Below are 15,292 nucleotides of genomic sequence, written 5' to 3'. Positions count from 1 at the left end.
TAGGCATGTATTAACTTGTTATCCTTGTTACAATTATGGGACTTGAAGTATAGTAATTTTCAAAAAGGGGTTGATAGCATTTACAACTTTCCTCTCATAGCTTACCTTTTTTATATTATATGGCATGATAAAAGATCATTCTTAGTGTTCGATCGGTCCTAGTACTGATTTCCTCATTGTATGGATGGGCATAGAGGGAGAACGTGTAAAAATGGCATACTATTGATTAAAGTCACGGTTTTGGAGGATAGAATATCATGTGATTCTACTATAGAAATGAGAATCTTCTTTCAAATTGAGGAATACTTGATTTACTTCGTGAAACTCATAAAAATAAATTTCATATTTCTATATTATAGATCTATTAACATTGAGATCCCCTAAATTTCTTCCTTTAAAATCGCTCATATCATATACTCATGAGTAATCAAAAACTAATGGCTAGCACTTTAACCGTAGCAGTAGAATACGAGTAAATTGATACGTGAAGTATATTTGAGATATTAAGTTACAAAGCATGGGTAAAAAAACAACTAAAATAACGATTAATTATTACAATAAATATTAATTAGAAATTTTAATAGAAGTTATACATAGAAAATTAAACAAATTAATAAGGACAAATGATACGACATAGAAGTTATTAATATTAAATACCATATTACAAAAGAATTCAACAAATTAGTAAGAGATATGATCAAAGATAGATGGGGGAAATCGAAGAAAGATACTTCGAACCTGATCATACATCTCAAGAGAGCATATTCGACTCCATCCTTGCAAATGAGATTAAAAAGATTACAATAATGAAGAGATCCATTCCCGATGAGTAGGGAATTTTAATATTTCAAATATAATTATTATTTACTTTATTTCAAATTGTACGAAGCACGGTATTATATAGAAATATTAATTATTATGAAGTATGACGTCTTTATCGTTACATTGAAATAGTGAATATTATTAAGATCATTGATTAAAGTATTATAATATATGCTTATAACAGTAAGTTAAATAAGTATGAGTAAATTTAAAATAAGTACAACTAAAAAAATAATTATATTAATCATAACTAGAAGTGATATGATAAGATATAAAAGTTATTAATATAAAATAAAACAAATAGATTTAACAAATTATTAGTGACATTATACATATACAAAATGAGATCAGACATTTTTATACATAAATAAATATACTTATTAGCAGAATAGAATATGCCTAGGCAGTGCAGAAAAAAACTATCGAGAAAAGAGAGGCACATTATTTTTAGGAGTTTAGAATTATCTTCTACTTGCTTTCCAATTGCTAAAGCTGCACATATGTAATAATGAAATCAAGGGTCCAAGTTATCTAGGTAACTATCCATATAGATTATACATCACAAACTCCACCTTATAAATATAATTGTGATTGAGATAAGTTCCTTGATCTATGTTATATATATCAAGGAAATGGAAGGACTCTTATAAATGGAATATTTCTCTTAGACTAAGATACGAAGCAGAGTTGACTTAAAAATATAAGTACTTCAGAATTTCAATGAAGGAACATTGGATGGAGGATAATAACTCTTTCTGTTCCTCACTTGGGCTTTCAGTGGATTATTCTGTCTTTTTATGGAATTCATTAGTTCTTATAAAGGGTGATTCAATACGAGCGGTTATTTCCAGTAGGGATTTTTTGAGAGGCGCGCGCGAGTTCTGTTAAATTCATACGTCATTTTTACTCAGTATTGTTTAACAATTCTTCATGGAAAGATATACGCCACAACAACGTGTACAAATTGTTCAATTGTACTATGAAAATCAGCGTTCTGTGAAAGAAGTTTTTCGCAAATTACGCCCAACTTATGGTCCACATAATCTACCTTCAGAATCCACAATTCGCAGAATAATCGAAAAATTTGAAGGGCCGCAACTTGCTGGGATGTCCCGTCGTCTGGTCACGTACAGTTCGCAGCGTAGAAAATATTGCGGGCGTAGCCGAAGATCGTGAAGAATCGATTCGCCACCGCTCTCAACAACTTGGCTTGTCGTATGCAACTTTTTGGTACCTCAAATTGAAGCAGATGGTCTCCACGATATTTGGTTCCAACAAGACGGTGCTACTTGCCACACAGCGCGCGTAACAGTGGACTTATTTGGACATCATTTTGGTGAGCAATTAATTTCATGTTTTGCCGTTGTGAATTGGCCAACAAGATCGTGTGATATCACACCTTAGGACTTTTTTCTTTGGGGCTACGTAAAAGCAAAAGTCTATGTGGATAAGCCAGCGACGATTGAAGTATTGGAAGCAAATATTGAGCGAGTTATTCGTGAGATTCCGGTCACAATGCTAGAACGTGTCATCGAAAATTAGCTCGAAAGAATGGATCATTTAAAGGCCAGTTGGGGCCAACATATGAAGGGGATTATTTTCTAGAAATAATTGTAAAGGATTGTTTTTTCGGTTCATAATAAAGTTTTGACCATAATATAATATTTTATTTCTACAATCCAAAAACCGCTAGGGTGATTCCTAGGGGGCGCAGAAATTGGGTAGGAAAGAAAATAGACTATTCTATAAAGTAGATGGTTTTATTATATTAGAAGAAATTTTTTCCCCCCTTCAACTATTTTACTCGAACACTTAGCTTGTTTTTTACTTCTTTTTATATATACAGGGATCGGAAGCAAAACGTGGACTGTTAATAAATGCTAATTATGTAATTAAAATAGAGAGAATTAGAGATTTTTTCCTGCATATTCCGCATTTCCTGTCCTTTTTGGAATAAGTAAACAATAATAAACATTTATCAAATCTGTCATCATGAGTGAGCAAGAAGCAAAAATGCGGAGGAGCTTAGACCTTATATATGCCAAAATTGAGGGGGGAGAGATAATGGACATTGTGAAGTGCTCCAGGAGCCTCATTTTCAAGGTGGCCAAGAGGAAAAAGTATGGAAAAGGCCCCTCAAGCTAGGTAAAGCTACTTCAGCTGAACTCAAGAGCTATTTTATTCTATGTGGTACCCCCACCCCATTAAATCTAGTTGTAGCTGATGCTGGAAAAAGCTTGTCAGATGCCCTTAACTACTTTGTGCATTTGACAAAGTTATTCAAGCTCTTCTTAGCCTCCACCCATAGGTGGGAGGTCCTCCTGAAACATATGAATCACTCTGAAATTATGGACAGAGACCAGATGGGAAAATAGGATAAAAAGTATTGAGGGAGTAGGGTATCAGGCTGAGCAAGTCAGGGAGTATCTTCTGGAGGTGAAAAAACAGCTGCGGATCCGGTGGTTAGAGTTGAAGCTCAGTTTTTGGCCGAGGAGCTTGGATCCTATCGCTGTTGCATATGTACTGCTGTATGGTATGATGTTCTCAGCAAGATCTAGAATGTCAGTAAACTGATGCAGTCACCCTCCATGCAGCTTGGTGTGGCTATCGAGTTGCTGAAGAAAACCAAACATTTCCTTACCAGCTACAGAAAAACTAGTTTTGTAGCTGCACAGATTTGTAAGGAGATGAACGTGGAGGCTGAACTCAAGCAGAAGCGTTTGAGTACCACCAAAAGGCACTTTGGCTATGAGTCTCCTTATGAGCCTATACAAGATGCACTTCGAAAAATAGAAACTGCATTTTTAAATGTGATCGTGGATACTACAATCTTGTGACTTGATGAGAGATTTCAGAGCCTTGGAGAGGTGAATAACAATTTTGCTGTCCTCCACAAATTCACCAACTTAGAAAGAGAGGACCAGCTAAAGAAGTGCCTAACTCTAAGTGCTTCTTTTACACATGACAGTCAACTGGACATTGATGGCACTACACTAACCAAAGAAATAGAGTATTTCCCCTCCACTACCATCAAACAACATGACTACCATATAAACCTCTGCCTTCATCCATGCAAACAAGCTCACAGAAATTTACACAAACAAATCATCGCTACCCTCCCCATTACAGCGGCTGCTGCTGAGAGAAGCTTCTCAAATCTCATGTTAATAAAAACAAACTTGAGATCAACAATACCTCAGGACTGTCTAAGTGGGCTCGCCATTATCAGCATCAACAATGAGCTCTCATATCAGCTACCGTATGATGCCATTATTGATGACTTTGTTGCCAAAAAGACATGCAGAGTAGGGTTGTAAGATGTGATGTGAGACTATGGAATGTCGTGGTGCATTTCTTAAGTTGTCACCACCACCAGAGGTCCTGATAAAATTACATATGTTTAAAGCTTCACCTTTTTTATAGTTGGTATGATGATTGTTCTTTTGTATGTTATTATAGTATCTTGAGTGTTGTTTAATTTTTTTAAAACAACATTGAACCTTTTTTCCAGTTTTTGTGCACAACCAATTTCTGTTTCAAAAATTCCTGAATAAAACAATTATTAAAACATAGCTATTTGTTTTCTTTTCACGTATTCGCCGTCTAACTCCTGAAAAAGAGACTATAGTGAGGAAAGAAATTTCTAAGCTATTGCCAGCTGGAATTATACGCGGGTCAAAATCTGATTGGTCTTCCCCAATTCACTTGGTACCAAAGCAGGATAGTTCATGGCAGATTGTTGGGGACTACCGGTAGTTGAACACCCTAACCCTTCTAGACCGTTACCTGATGCCTCATATTCATGATTTTATAACGAATATCGGAGGTTGAAAATTCTTTACTATCAGGTACTAATGTCAAGCGAAGACTGCAAGAAAACTGCAGTAACGATGTGTACAGGGCTTTATGAATTCACAAGAATGCCCTTTGGACTACGCAACGCCTTCCATACTTTCCAAAGATTGATGGATTCCCTGTTTGGACGATTGGACTATGTTTTTGCCTATAATAACGACAGCATGATTGCTTCTCAGTCCGCATGGTCATATCGAAAAAGTACTGTCAATTTTAAAAGATAATTACGTGGCGTACAATATGAAAACAAGCAAGTTTTGCAGACTGGAGATAGAGTTCTTTGGTGTTAGAGAAGCCCTGCGTTACTTTCAATCTTTTACCAAAGGACGTGATCTAACTGTCTTTAAAGATCATAAGCCACTCATCGACGCCATCAAGGCTAAAACTCCTACTAGGCCCAACAAAGTGCCTCGGGATTTCGCGGAAGTGTCTGAGTATAGAGCCACGTTACGACACATTAGTGGTGAAGACAATATACCTGCAGATTTTCTCTCTAGAATCAACAATACCCTAATCGACGTGGTGGATTGGGAAGAATTTTTCGTCACTTCAGGGGTGAGAAGGTGTGACCTTATATGAAAACTGTAAAGTGAATGGACTCAATGTAATTTTTGACATCCATAATCCAGTCCCTTGTCCAGTTGTACCACCATCGTTGCTAACTAAAATTATTAGAAGAATTCACTTTGAAAGTCACTGAGGGTTTAAACCATAACCAGGAAAACCTGTTATTTTTGGGAGAATCTAAAATAAGATGTAAGAAAGTTCGTCTATGATTTTAATACTTGTGCCTAGACGAAAATCACAACCCACATGGACAAAAAGCCGTCAATGGCTGATGTGTCTAACAAGAAATTCTACCCTGTCCATGTCGATTTAGTTGTCCCCTTCACTCAAGTAAATGGAATGAGATATCTGCTCAATATAATTGACTGAAGGACTAGATGGCTAGAGGCAGTGCCTCTTTCGAATACTACTGCTCCAGTGATTGCAGATGCATTTCAAATAGCCTGGGTGTCCAGTCTATAATGACCTCAGACTTGGAAAGACAGTCTATTTCTTAAGTATGGAGGTACATGTGTAGTCATTTGGGAATACCACACCATATCATTGGCAACAGGGCCGTACGTCAGTATTGCGCTTTGTTCGCTTCAGCGGACCAAAAAAAAAAAAAAAAACCTTACTCAACCGTCCACCAATCATATAGGTATGTAAATATAGATGAATTATGTCATAATTAATTATTAAAATCTATTATATATATGTAACTTATGACCAACTCATAATAGTACTGAGTCATTATAATAAAATTACATATTTGTAGCAAGTCCACCCAAAAGGAAGCTAGATAATTTTTCTCAAAATTGAACATGGAATACATTTTCCAACAAATTATAGTTCATTTAAATGAAAAAATGATTCTGATTAATCCTTTGGAGGCACCACAAATTGTACTTAAAGTAGCCAAAATTCACCGGCACATTTATAGAATTAGTAAATTAATAAATTATATCTCTAATACAATATTGGGGCCAAATTAAGTCAGATAGATAAAACGGAGGTTTTAAACTACAGTTAACACTCTCGGGTATCTCAATTCATCGCAGAAATTTGAATTCAAATCCTGTAATTTACCCTTTCTTTCAAATATTGCCTGTCATTTTATAAATATAAATGATTGAACCTTTGAATATAAAACGTGTTTTCCGCTTCCCGTGATACATTTCTGATAATTAATAAATTACTGCAATTATTTCAAGAGTACTTTACAGCCAAAAATAAAAAACAAAGACGCACACAACATTTTTCGTATGGATTTAAAGTACTTCACATTGAGTGGATATTTGAGTTAGATATTACGTTTAACGTTACTGGTTGCAAATGTGAAGTACTTTACAGCCAAAAAAAAAAAAAAAAAAAAAGAAGACGCACACAACATTTTTCGTATGGAGTACTCTTGAAATATTTAAGAGCGTGAGAATTTGTTTCATTGAATACAAGATAAATTAAATTATTACTGCTTAAAAGGGACATAAATAATAGTTATGTACTTTTTAAAGTGGATTGTTGCAGTAATTTATTAATTATCAGAAATGTATCACGGGAAACGGAAAACGCATTTTAACAGAGAGTTGGTGATTTGTTCTATCTATCAGAAGGAAATACAGAAGGACAACTTTAATGATCACAATGTTAAACTCCATAAGAATGACCCCAGCTGCAAGTATCAAGTGAACATTGATCATAAGAAGCAGAAAACATTGAACTTTGCTGTTAAGAAAACTTCCTCTGCTACATCCCATCCTCAGTCACTGCCTCCTCCTGTCCCGATGACCCTGCTCCAGTTGAGGCCTTACTGCCTGAACCAAGATCTGAAAAGTCAGTTTCTGCTGAAGAGAAAGTTACTGCAAACACAGAAAATAATGGCGACTTATCAAAGTACCCCAGCGGACGGATTTATCATGGAATAAGACTTCCTAATCTCTATATCGGACTAATCTTCTCTCCCGAGCAGCTCTCTGTAGTCAACAACAACAATATTCCGTCTGCAGAGGACTCTGAGACTAGCGACAATGTCCAGGGAGGTGGGAAGAGCAAGACTGAGGAGATGGAGTTTGTGGACGGAGGCCCAGAGTACCCTGTCGTCTTCACGAGCCAGCTGGGTGACCCGATACTTACAAGGCGGGAGCCAAAGTGGAAGGACATCCAGACCAGAACCAGAGTGGAGACTGAGCGGGAAACTGTGCCTAAAGTCGAGAGAGATCATCCTCTACAGCCCAAGTTACAAACATACAGTCCTCAAATAGATGACAAATACTCCAGAGTCTTTCAATATGATTGGTTCCGTAAGTTCCCGTGGCTAGAATATGACGAAGTTGAAAAGTCAGCCAAGTGTTTCACCTGTTCCAAATTTTCCATTTCCAACCTTGGGAAATTTGAGTTCAAAACATGAAAAAACAGTTCCTCGTTGAAAGTTCATTCTAACAACAAAAAACACAAACTGTCGATGGAAAAGTGGATCAATTTCCTCACATCAAAGAGAAAGAATACCTCAGTTCTCGGCCATGTTCAGTCTCAACATGCTGAGAAAGTCGTGAAGTGGCGAGCTTATTTGAGGTATCTTTTCCAAACTGTTGGGTTCTTCGCAAAGCAAGGATTGGCTTTTAGGGGCGATTCCGAAACAAGAGAAAAGTTGACGTAATCTAATGAAAACAATCGAGGAAACTTCATGGAGCTTTTGTCCCTGCGTTCACACGACAATCATATTCTCAAAGATAAACTGGAGGCCGAAGTCAAAAAATTTGGTTCAGCTGGGGCAGGTTTTGCCAAATGGACTTCACCTGACATCCAAAATGAGCTGATAGAGATTATAGCATCCAAAGTGACGGAAAATATAATTGAAGATGTCAAGACTTGTGGCGGCGATGATGACAACTGGTTCTCTGTGATTGATGATGAAACATCAGATATGTCAAACACGGAGCAGTTCAGTCTGTCACTGGGATATCTGACGAGTGAAGGCATCAAGAAAGAGAGCTTCCTCAAGTTTGTAAAAGTTACCCAGACTGACGGCAAATATTTGTTTGAAAAGCTTCCCGAGGCTATCAAGGATCTCGGCCTTAACCCCGCCCGCACTGTCTCCCTGGCCGCGAACGGTGCCTCCAACATATCCGGCATCAAGAAGGGGCTTGCCGCCAGGTGGAAGGAAGCAGCCCTACTGTGTGCCTACATCCACTGCTACGCCCATGTCCTCAATCTTGTAGTCAAGGATCTTCTCTCAGATATAACCCTGTTGAGAAATACAATGGGGACAGTACAAATTTTATACAACTTCAATGAAGGTCACCAAAGAGGTCAGCAATCTACAAGTCGGTGAAGATAACAAGTAAAGATGAGGAGCATGCCAAGGTGATGATCCTGAAGAACCAGTCTGCTACACGCTGTATCTCTAGGGATGGTCAGAATCATAAAGACCCTCATAATAATGAGAAAATATAAAGATACATTGTCAAGTTCAACAGCATCTTTAGTCACGAATTTGTTTTCGGCATTGAACTGTTGAAGACACTCCTCAGACACACATCTAGCTTGTCAGATGAACTTCAAGGCAGAAAGGTTGACCTAACAAAGGCCCGGAAACACGTCAACCTAGTGATTAGGACTCTTGAAGATCTTAAGAATGAGAAAATCTTTGAATCAATCTGGAAACTTGCTGAGTTGAAGTCGTCTGAGATGAAATCAGTATTTGACCAGGAGGACTCAATTGATTTGGAATTCAAGGAGGCGAAGATTCCAAGGAGAATAAAGTGGAAAGGAACAACTGAATCCTACTTCCGTGAAACACATTTCGATGTTGCAATCAATAAGATAAAATAGAGCTTGAGAGCAGATTTGCCACCGACGATACAAACATCACAATGGATCTCATTGCAATCGTCAATGACAGTGAAGTGGAGACCTGTGTCATTGAGCATGTCGCCAAGCACTACAGACTCGAACTCGAGCAGCACCAGTCAGACCATGCAATCTTCCAGCAATTCAAGGTTAATATTATAATGTTTCATTTTGCATTATATGTATAAAATTTATGTTTCCCTAGGCAGATATTGACACAGAAGACATGGTTTCGTCACAAATTGCTGTGGAGTTAATAAGCTCGGGAGTGTTCCGCCTGATGCCGGAGCTATACAAGGTGATCGTTATCCTGGCCTCAATGCCCATCAGCAGCTGTGAGGCGGAGCGGTCATTATCCTGTCTCAGAAGGCTCAAGAACCCCATGAGGACCACCATGGACCAGGAGAGGCTCTCCTCCCTCACCCTCTTGAATATGGACAGGGTGATGGTGGACAAGGTGCTCCATGAAGACATGGACAGTTTGATTGACACCTTTGCTTCAAGGAAAGAGAGGAAAAACTTCTTCTTCTAATCATGATAAAGAACACATGCATTTTTTTCAAACTCATCACCACGTATACATGTAAGTTAAGAACATCAAGACTTGTGAACATAATTTATTTTCTGTCGATGTAACCGTTTCATGGTATATTATAATCTCGTTCATTATCTTCATCCGTTATTATTTTAAAAATATTTAAGGAGGTTTAAATTGTTTAACTTAATTGTATAGTTCAAAAATTTTCTCTCATTCTTGCACCGTGCATTTTATACTCCATTATACTCCTTCCTTTATGAATAGGTCGGCATTGACTTTCCTTCAAGAGTTTTTCCTTTTTATTTTATTTTTCCCAATGTTTGCCGGAAGAAAATAATGGTCAGACAGTCCATTGGACGATATTCTTGCAAGATTTAATCTATGCTGTAGCATTTGCCCTGTTTAAATATCCCACGTTCACCACTGAAAATCAACCGTTCACCCTTGTAAAGCGGACCGAAAAATCTTGCTGACATACGGCACTGATTGGCAATCCAATGCTTTGGTGGAAAGAGCACACATGACGTTGAAAGAGGTCTTGAGGGCCCGTCTTTCGAAGAACGAAGAAAATTGGATAAGGGCACTGAACAGGGTCTCTTATTCGATCTGACAACTACTCCTCGTACGGATTTCGACGTTTCTCCTTCTCAAGAAGTCTATGGCGAAGAAATTTGTTATCACTCTCTCCGTGATGTGTTCGTAAGGAAGAAAACATGGAATAATAATTTCAGGACAAATCATCACTCTTCAGTTACCCAAGAGACTTTATCTGAAGAAAGAAAGTTGCAGTTAGCCAAGAAAGCCTTCATAATGAAAACCCCAATCAGAAGACCTCTTGACGCTCGCTCCATATGAGGGTATTTTCGTATATTGGAAAAACATGATGATTATTTTATTTTAAGCAGAAGAGGAACCCCTTCGAACTAGTCAATTAATCGCTTAAAAACAGCTTGTATTTCCATTTAGTTTAATATTTTGTCATGTTTTATTTCATTCACAATTTTTTGAATATTTTACCCGTGTTTCGTAACTTCATCCCGGGAGGGGAATAGTGTAGCGCTCCGCTATACAACTTGATTCCACGTTCTTCCCGAGAGTATCTCTGAACTTATTATTTTATATGAACTGATTGAAACGTTTACGTTTTCGATTATAACTTATGTTTAGTAATTATAAGAAACGTGTATTATTCTTGAGATACTACATATATATAATCCTACGGCTGCCCATGAAGAATGAAACCTCATTCATTTATAACTGCAGTCTACTTAGACCAATCCAACACTAATCATGTAGGTTTTTTAAATGTTTAAGAGTACAACACGTCGCGTAGCAAGGATTCTTTAGAGATGAGTTGTTCATATTTCTTATTATAATTATCCGACATGCATATCATTTTTTTGCAATCAAAAATATGGAATGACCTTTTTTAGAAAAGACATTTCCATTTTTTTCTCAGGCATTACATAAGTATGTAAAAGTAATTAAAGCATATCTTTCTGGTAAAAATATCAAACATTTAAAAATAAAAATAAAACGAGGATTGGAAATTATTTTCTATAAAAAAAGTTCGAAATTAAATTCATATACAAAAAAAAAATCTCTTTACCCTAAGATTCTTCACTGTAAAACAGCATAAGAAGAAATTTCTAATTAGGAGAAGAAGCATAAGACATAAGGTCCATGAACATTTAATCAGGGTTGCGTAGTTGATACATAAAATGTCCTACTCAGACTCCAGTATTTTGAATAGTACTGAGTCTGACTCCAACACACCATTTTTTAATATTATATTTTATAGGCTATCTAAGTACTATTGAGCCAATATACTTTAAGTATAGATTTCATTTATAGCTATAGGTAGGTATTACTGTAAGGGTGATAATTTTGGTAAGAATACAAAAGCGTGCGAGGAGAAAAGAAGAATTACTTATGGGTAAGGGTGATAATTTTGGTAAGAATACAAAAGCGTGCGAGGAGAAAAGAAGAATTACTTATGGCATCATTGATTAAATAATATACATCTTCTTCTATCAATCATGAACGTTATCATTCCCGCCTTTATTATTCAATATTAATATAATAATATTAGATGGGGATAGTCGATAGAGAACTGAATAAAATGCCTAAAATAACGTCGCCTTCTGTCTGGATTTCTGAAAATGGAGGCCCAGGAATTTGGAAAATACTTACCGGATGAGAAACAGATGGTTTGTCGGATTTGTCGATATAAATGTGCCTTTAGTCCCCTGTCTAGAATTACACGCCACTCATTATCCTCATCTCATAACTAGAGTATGGATATTCATCTATAAAATCAATTTAACGATGAATACATCAAGTCAGACTTTAACTCTGATTTCACAAGGATGCTTATTGTATGTAATATAACCTTATCCATTGCTAATCATCTACGTTCAAAAATTTATGGAGAAATACAAGGGTAAACATATCCCTTCCCGAGGAACCATCATTAAATTAATGGAGGATGTTGTTACTGATGTCATTTATAGAAATACATATAAAATGTTTTGAGTCATCCACACCAAATGACGATCAAGTTATCAGTAAAAAGTATTTACGAATATCAAAATGGAACTCTGAATTTTGTACTATCTCACAGTAAGTATTCAATTTTTTTTTAAATCTAACCATAAAATATGATTCTATTTTAGCTAAACATATCAAGAATTATGATACACAACTCAGTAAAGGGCAAAAACAACTGCTTAAATGGTCACAACAACGGGGGTAGTAGCTTTGGATGGTTTGCAACAAGTTTGTCTGAGACTACTTACTTCGTTTTAAGACTTGGGTATGATAATTAGGTTTTCCAATATTACATAGTCATTAAATATTACTTTTTTATCACTTAAGGCTTAGCTATGGTTGATGGGCTCCAAGAAATGGTGTTCAGAAAACTCATAAAAGGCAAAAACAACTGTTTAAATGGTCACAACAACGAGGGTAGTTACATTGGGTGTTGCATTATAATTAACAATTGTGTATATCCTTCATGATAATAGTATGTTGTTATATAAGCATACCTAAATAACGGGGGGAAATATTTTTTGATGCTCTTAATAAGGAGTAATATCGCCGGACATTACTACATAATTAGCTTTTGCTCTAAATCTTTAAGATGAATTTATTTCTAACATTTTTTTATTAATATATTTATTGTCTAATTTTATGATTTTGACATTTACTTTATTATGAATAATTAGTTAGATCTCATCGGTAGAGATATATCTATCCTGTGCACAATTGTATATAGCAACTTCCACATGAAGAAGAGGGGTGATTATCTTTTTGATTAAACTCTACGTCTCGCTTGTGTATTGCAACCTAAAGTTATGACATATTTAACTGAATTCCGATGTTAGAACAAGAAAAAATTATCTGGATCAATCTATTATTTCAATATTCTTTATTTATAATTTATTATTATTAATAGTTATATGATTTTAATTGTTTAATTTTGTATATTTAACTTAAATGTTTAATGGTTTATTTTTTAGTATGTAGATTATATTTCATTAAAGCCTTCTTTTTTAAACTTTGAGCTTCAAATATATTTCAAATACTCTACTTTGTCGTTTCATTAGCTATTATTCTGAGAATAAGGTTCATAATGAATTACAATTTCATGGAGTGTGACGTTTTCAAATCTACTGTAACGGATAAAAACGTCGAAGTCAATTATACGTAGTATATCTTCATTAAACATTTTGCTAATAAATACATTCGTTATACCCTCAAAAATCATAATAAAGCAGGCAGATGATAATCACATCAGTATTTTAAACAATGATACCATATGTCTTTTTCCCCCTCCTCCACGCGTTTTCTCTACAATATTATCAACTATACTCTATACTAAGGGTGATAATATTAAGAATACAAAAGCTATACTTATGGCATCATTGATTAAATAATATACATCTTCTTCTATCAATCATGAACGTTATCATTCCCGCCTTTATTATTCAATATTAATATAATAATATTAGATGGGGATAGTCGATAGAGAACTGAATAAAATGCCTAAAATAACGTCGCCTTCTGTCTGGATTTCTGAAAATGGAGGCCTAGGAATTTGGAAAATACTTACCGGATGAGAAACAGATGGTTTGTCGGATTTGTCGATATAAATGTGCCTTTAGTCCCCTGTCTAGAATTACACGCCACTCATTATCCTCATCTCATAACTAGAGTATGGATATTCATCTATAAAATCAATTTAACGATGAATACATCAAGTCAGACTTTAACTCTGATTTCACAAGGATGCTTATTGTATGTAATATAACCTTATCCATTGCTAATCATCTACGTTCAAAAAATTTATGGAGAAATACAAGGGTAAACATATCCCTTCCCGAGGAACCATCATTAAATTAATGGAGGATGTTGTTACTGATGTCATTTATAGAAATACATATAAAATGTTTTGAGTCATCCACACCAAATGACGATCAAGTTATCAGTAAAAAGTATTTACGAATATCGAAATGGAACTCTGAATTTTGTACTATCTCACAGTAAGTATTCAATTTTTTTTAAATCTAACCATAAAATATGATTCTATTTTAGCTAAACATATCAAGAATTATGATACACAACTCAGTAAAGGGCAAAAACAACTGCTTAAATGGTCACAACAACGGGGGTAGTAGCTTTGGATGGTTTGCAACAAGTTTGTCTGAGACTACTTACTTCGTTTTAAGACTTGGGTATGATAATTAGGTTTTCCAATATTACATAGTCATTAAATATTACTTTTTTATCACTTAAGGCTTAGCTATGGTTGATGGGCTCCAAGAAATGGTGTTCAGAAAACTCATAAAAGGCAAAAACAACTGTTTAAATGGTCACAACAACGAGGGTAGTTACATTGGGTGTTGCATTATAATTAACAATTGTGTATATCCTTCATGATAATAGTATGTTGTTATATAAGCATACCTAAATAACGGGGGAAATATTTTTGATGCTCTTAATAAGGAGTAATATCGCCGGACATTACTACATAATTAGCTTTTGCTCTAAATCTTTAAGATGAATTTATTTCTAACATTTTTTTATTAATATATTTATTGTCTAATTTTATGATTTTGACATTTACTTTATTATGAATAATTAGTTAGATCTCATCGGTAGAGATATATCTATCCTGTGCACAATTGTATATAGCAACTTCCACATGAAGAAGAGGGGTGATTATCTTTTTGATTAAACTCTACGTCTCGCTTGTGTATTGCAACCTAAAGTTATGACATATTTAACTGAATTCCGATGTTAGAACAAGAAAAAATTATCTGGATCAATCTATTATTTCAATATTCTTTATTTATAATTTATTATTATTAATAGTTATATGATTTTAATTGTTTAATTTTGTATATTTAACTTAAATGTTTAATGGTTTATTTTTTAGTATGTAGATTATATTTCATTAAAGCCTTCTTTTTTAAACTTTGAGCTTCAAATATATTTCAAATACTCTACTTTGTCGTTTCATTAGCTATTATTCTGAGAATAAGGTTCATAATGAATTACAATTTCATGGAGTGTGACGTTTTCAAATCTACTGTAACGGATAAAAACGTCGAAGTCAATTATACGTAGTATATCTTCATTAAACATTTTGCTAATAAATACATTCGTTATACCCTCAAA

The 15,292-nt window shown here is 35.1% G+C and overlaps 3 long non-coding RNA genes across 3 annotated transcripts; all 3 read left to right on the top strand.

Moving 5' to 3' along the window:
• The first annotated feature begins 1,338 nt into the window (after positions 1–1,338).
• On the top strand, positions 1,339–2,484 carry LOC139905325 (uncharacterized). The gene is made up of 2 exons (XR_011779986.1): positions 1,339–1,954; positions 2,001–2,484. It is a non-coding gene; the product is annotated as an uncharacterized lncRNA (long non-coding RNA).
• Positions 2,485–11,563: 9,079 nt separating this feature from the next.
• Positions 11,564–13,201, top strand: LOC139905324 (uncharacterized). Its single transcript, XR_011779985.1, has 3 exons — positions 11,564–12,232; positions 12,286–12,425; positions 12,488–13,201. It is a non-coding gene; the product is annotated as an uncharacterized lncRNA (long non-coding RNA).
• Positions 13,202–13,528: 327 nt separating this feature from the next.
• On the top strand, positions 13,529–15,120 carry LOC139905323 (uncharacterized). Its single transcript, XR_011779984.1, has 3 exons — positions 13,529–14,154; positions 14,207–14,346; positions 14,409–15,120. It is a non-coding gene; the product is annotated as an uncharacterized lncRNA (long non-coding RNA).
• The last annotated feature ends 172 nt before the right edge of the window (positions 15,121–15,292 follow it).

Source organism: Lepeophtheirus salmonis, chromosome 1, assembly GCF_016086655.4.
Source record: "Lepeophtheirus salmonis chromosome 1, UVic_Lsal_1.4, whole genome shotgun sequence".
Taxonomy (NCBI): Eukaryota; Metazoa; Arthropoda; class Copepoda; order Siphonostomatoida; family Caligidae; genus Lepeophtheirus; species Lepeophtheirus salmonis.
The sequence above is the reverse complement of the archived record's forward strand: the minus strand, read 5'-3'. Positions and strand labels throughout refer to the sequence as shown.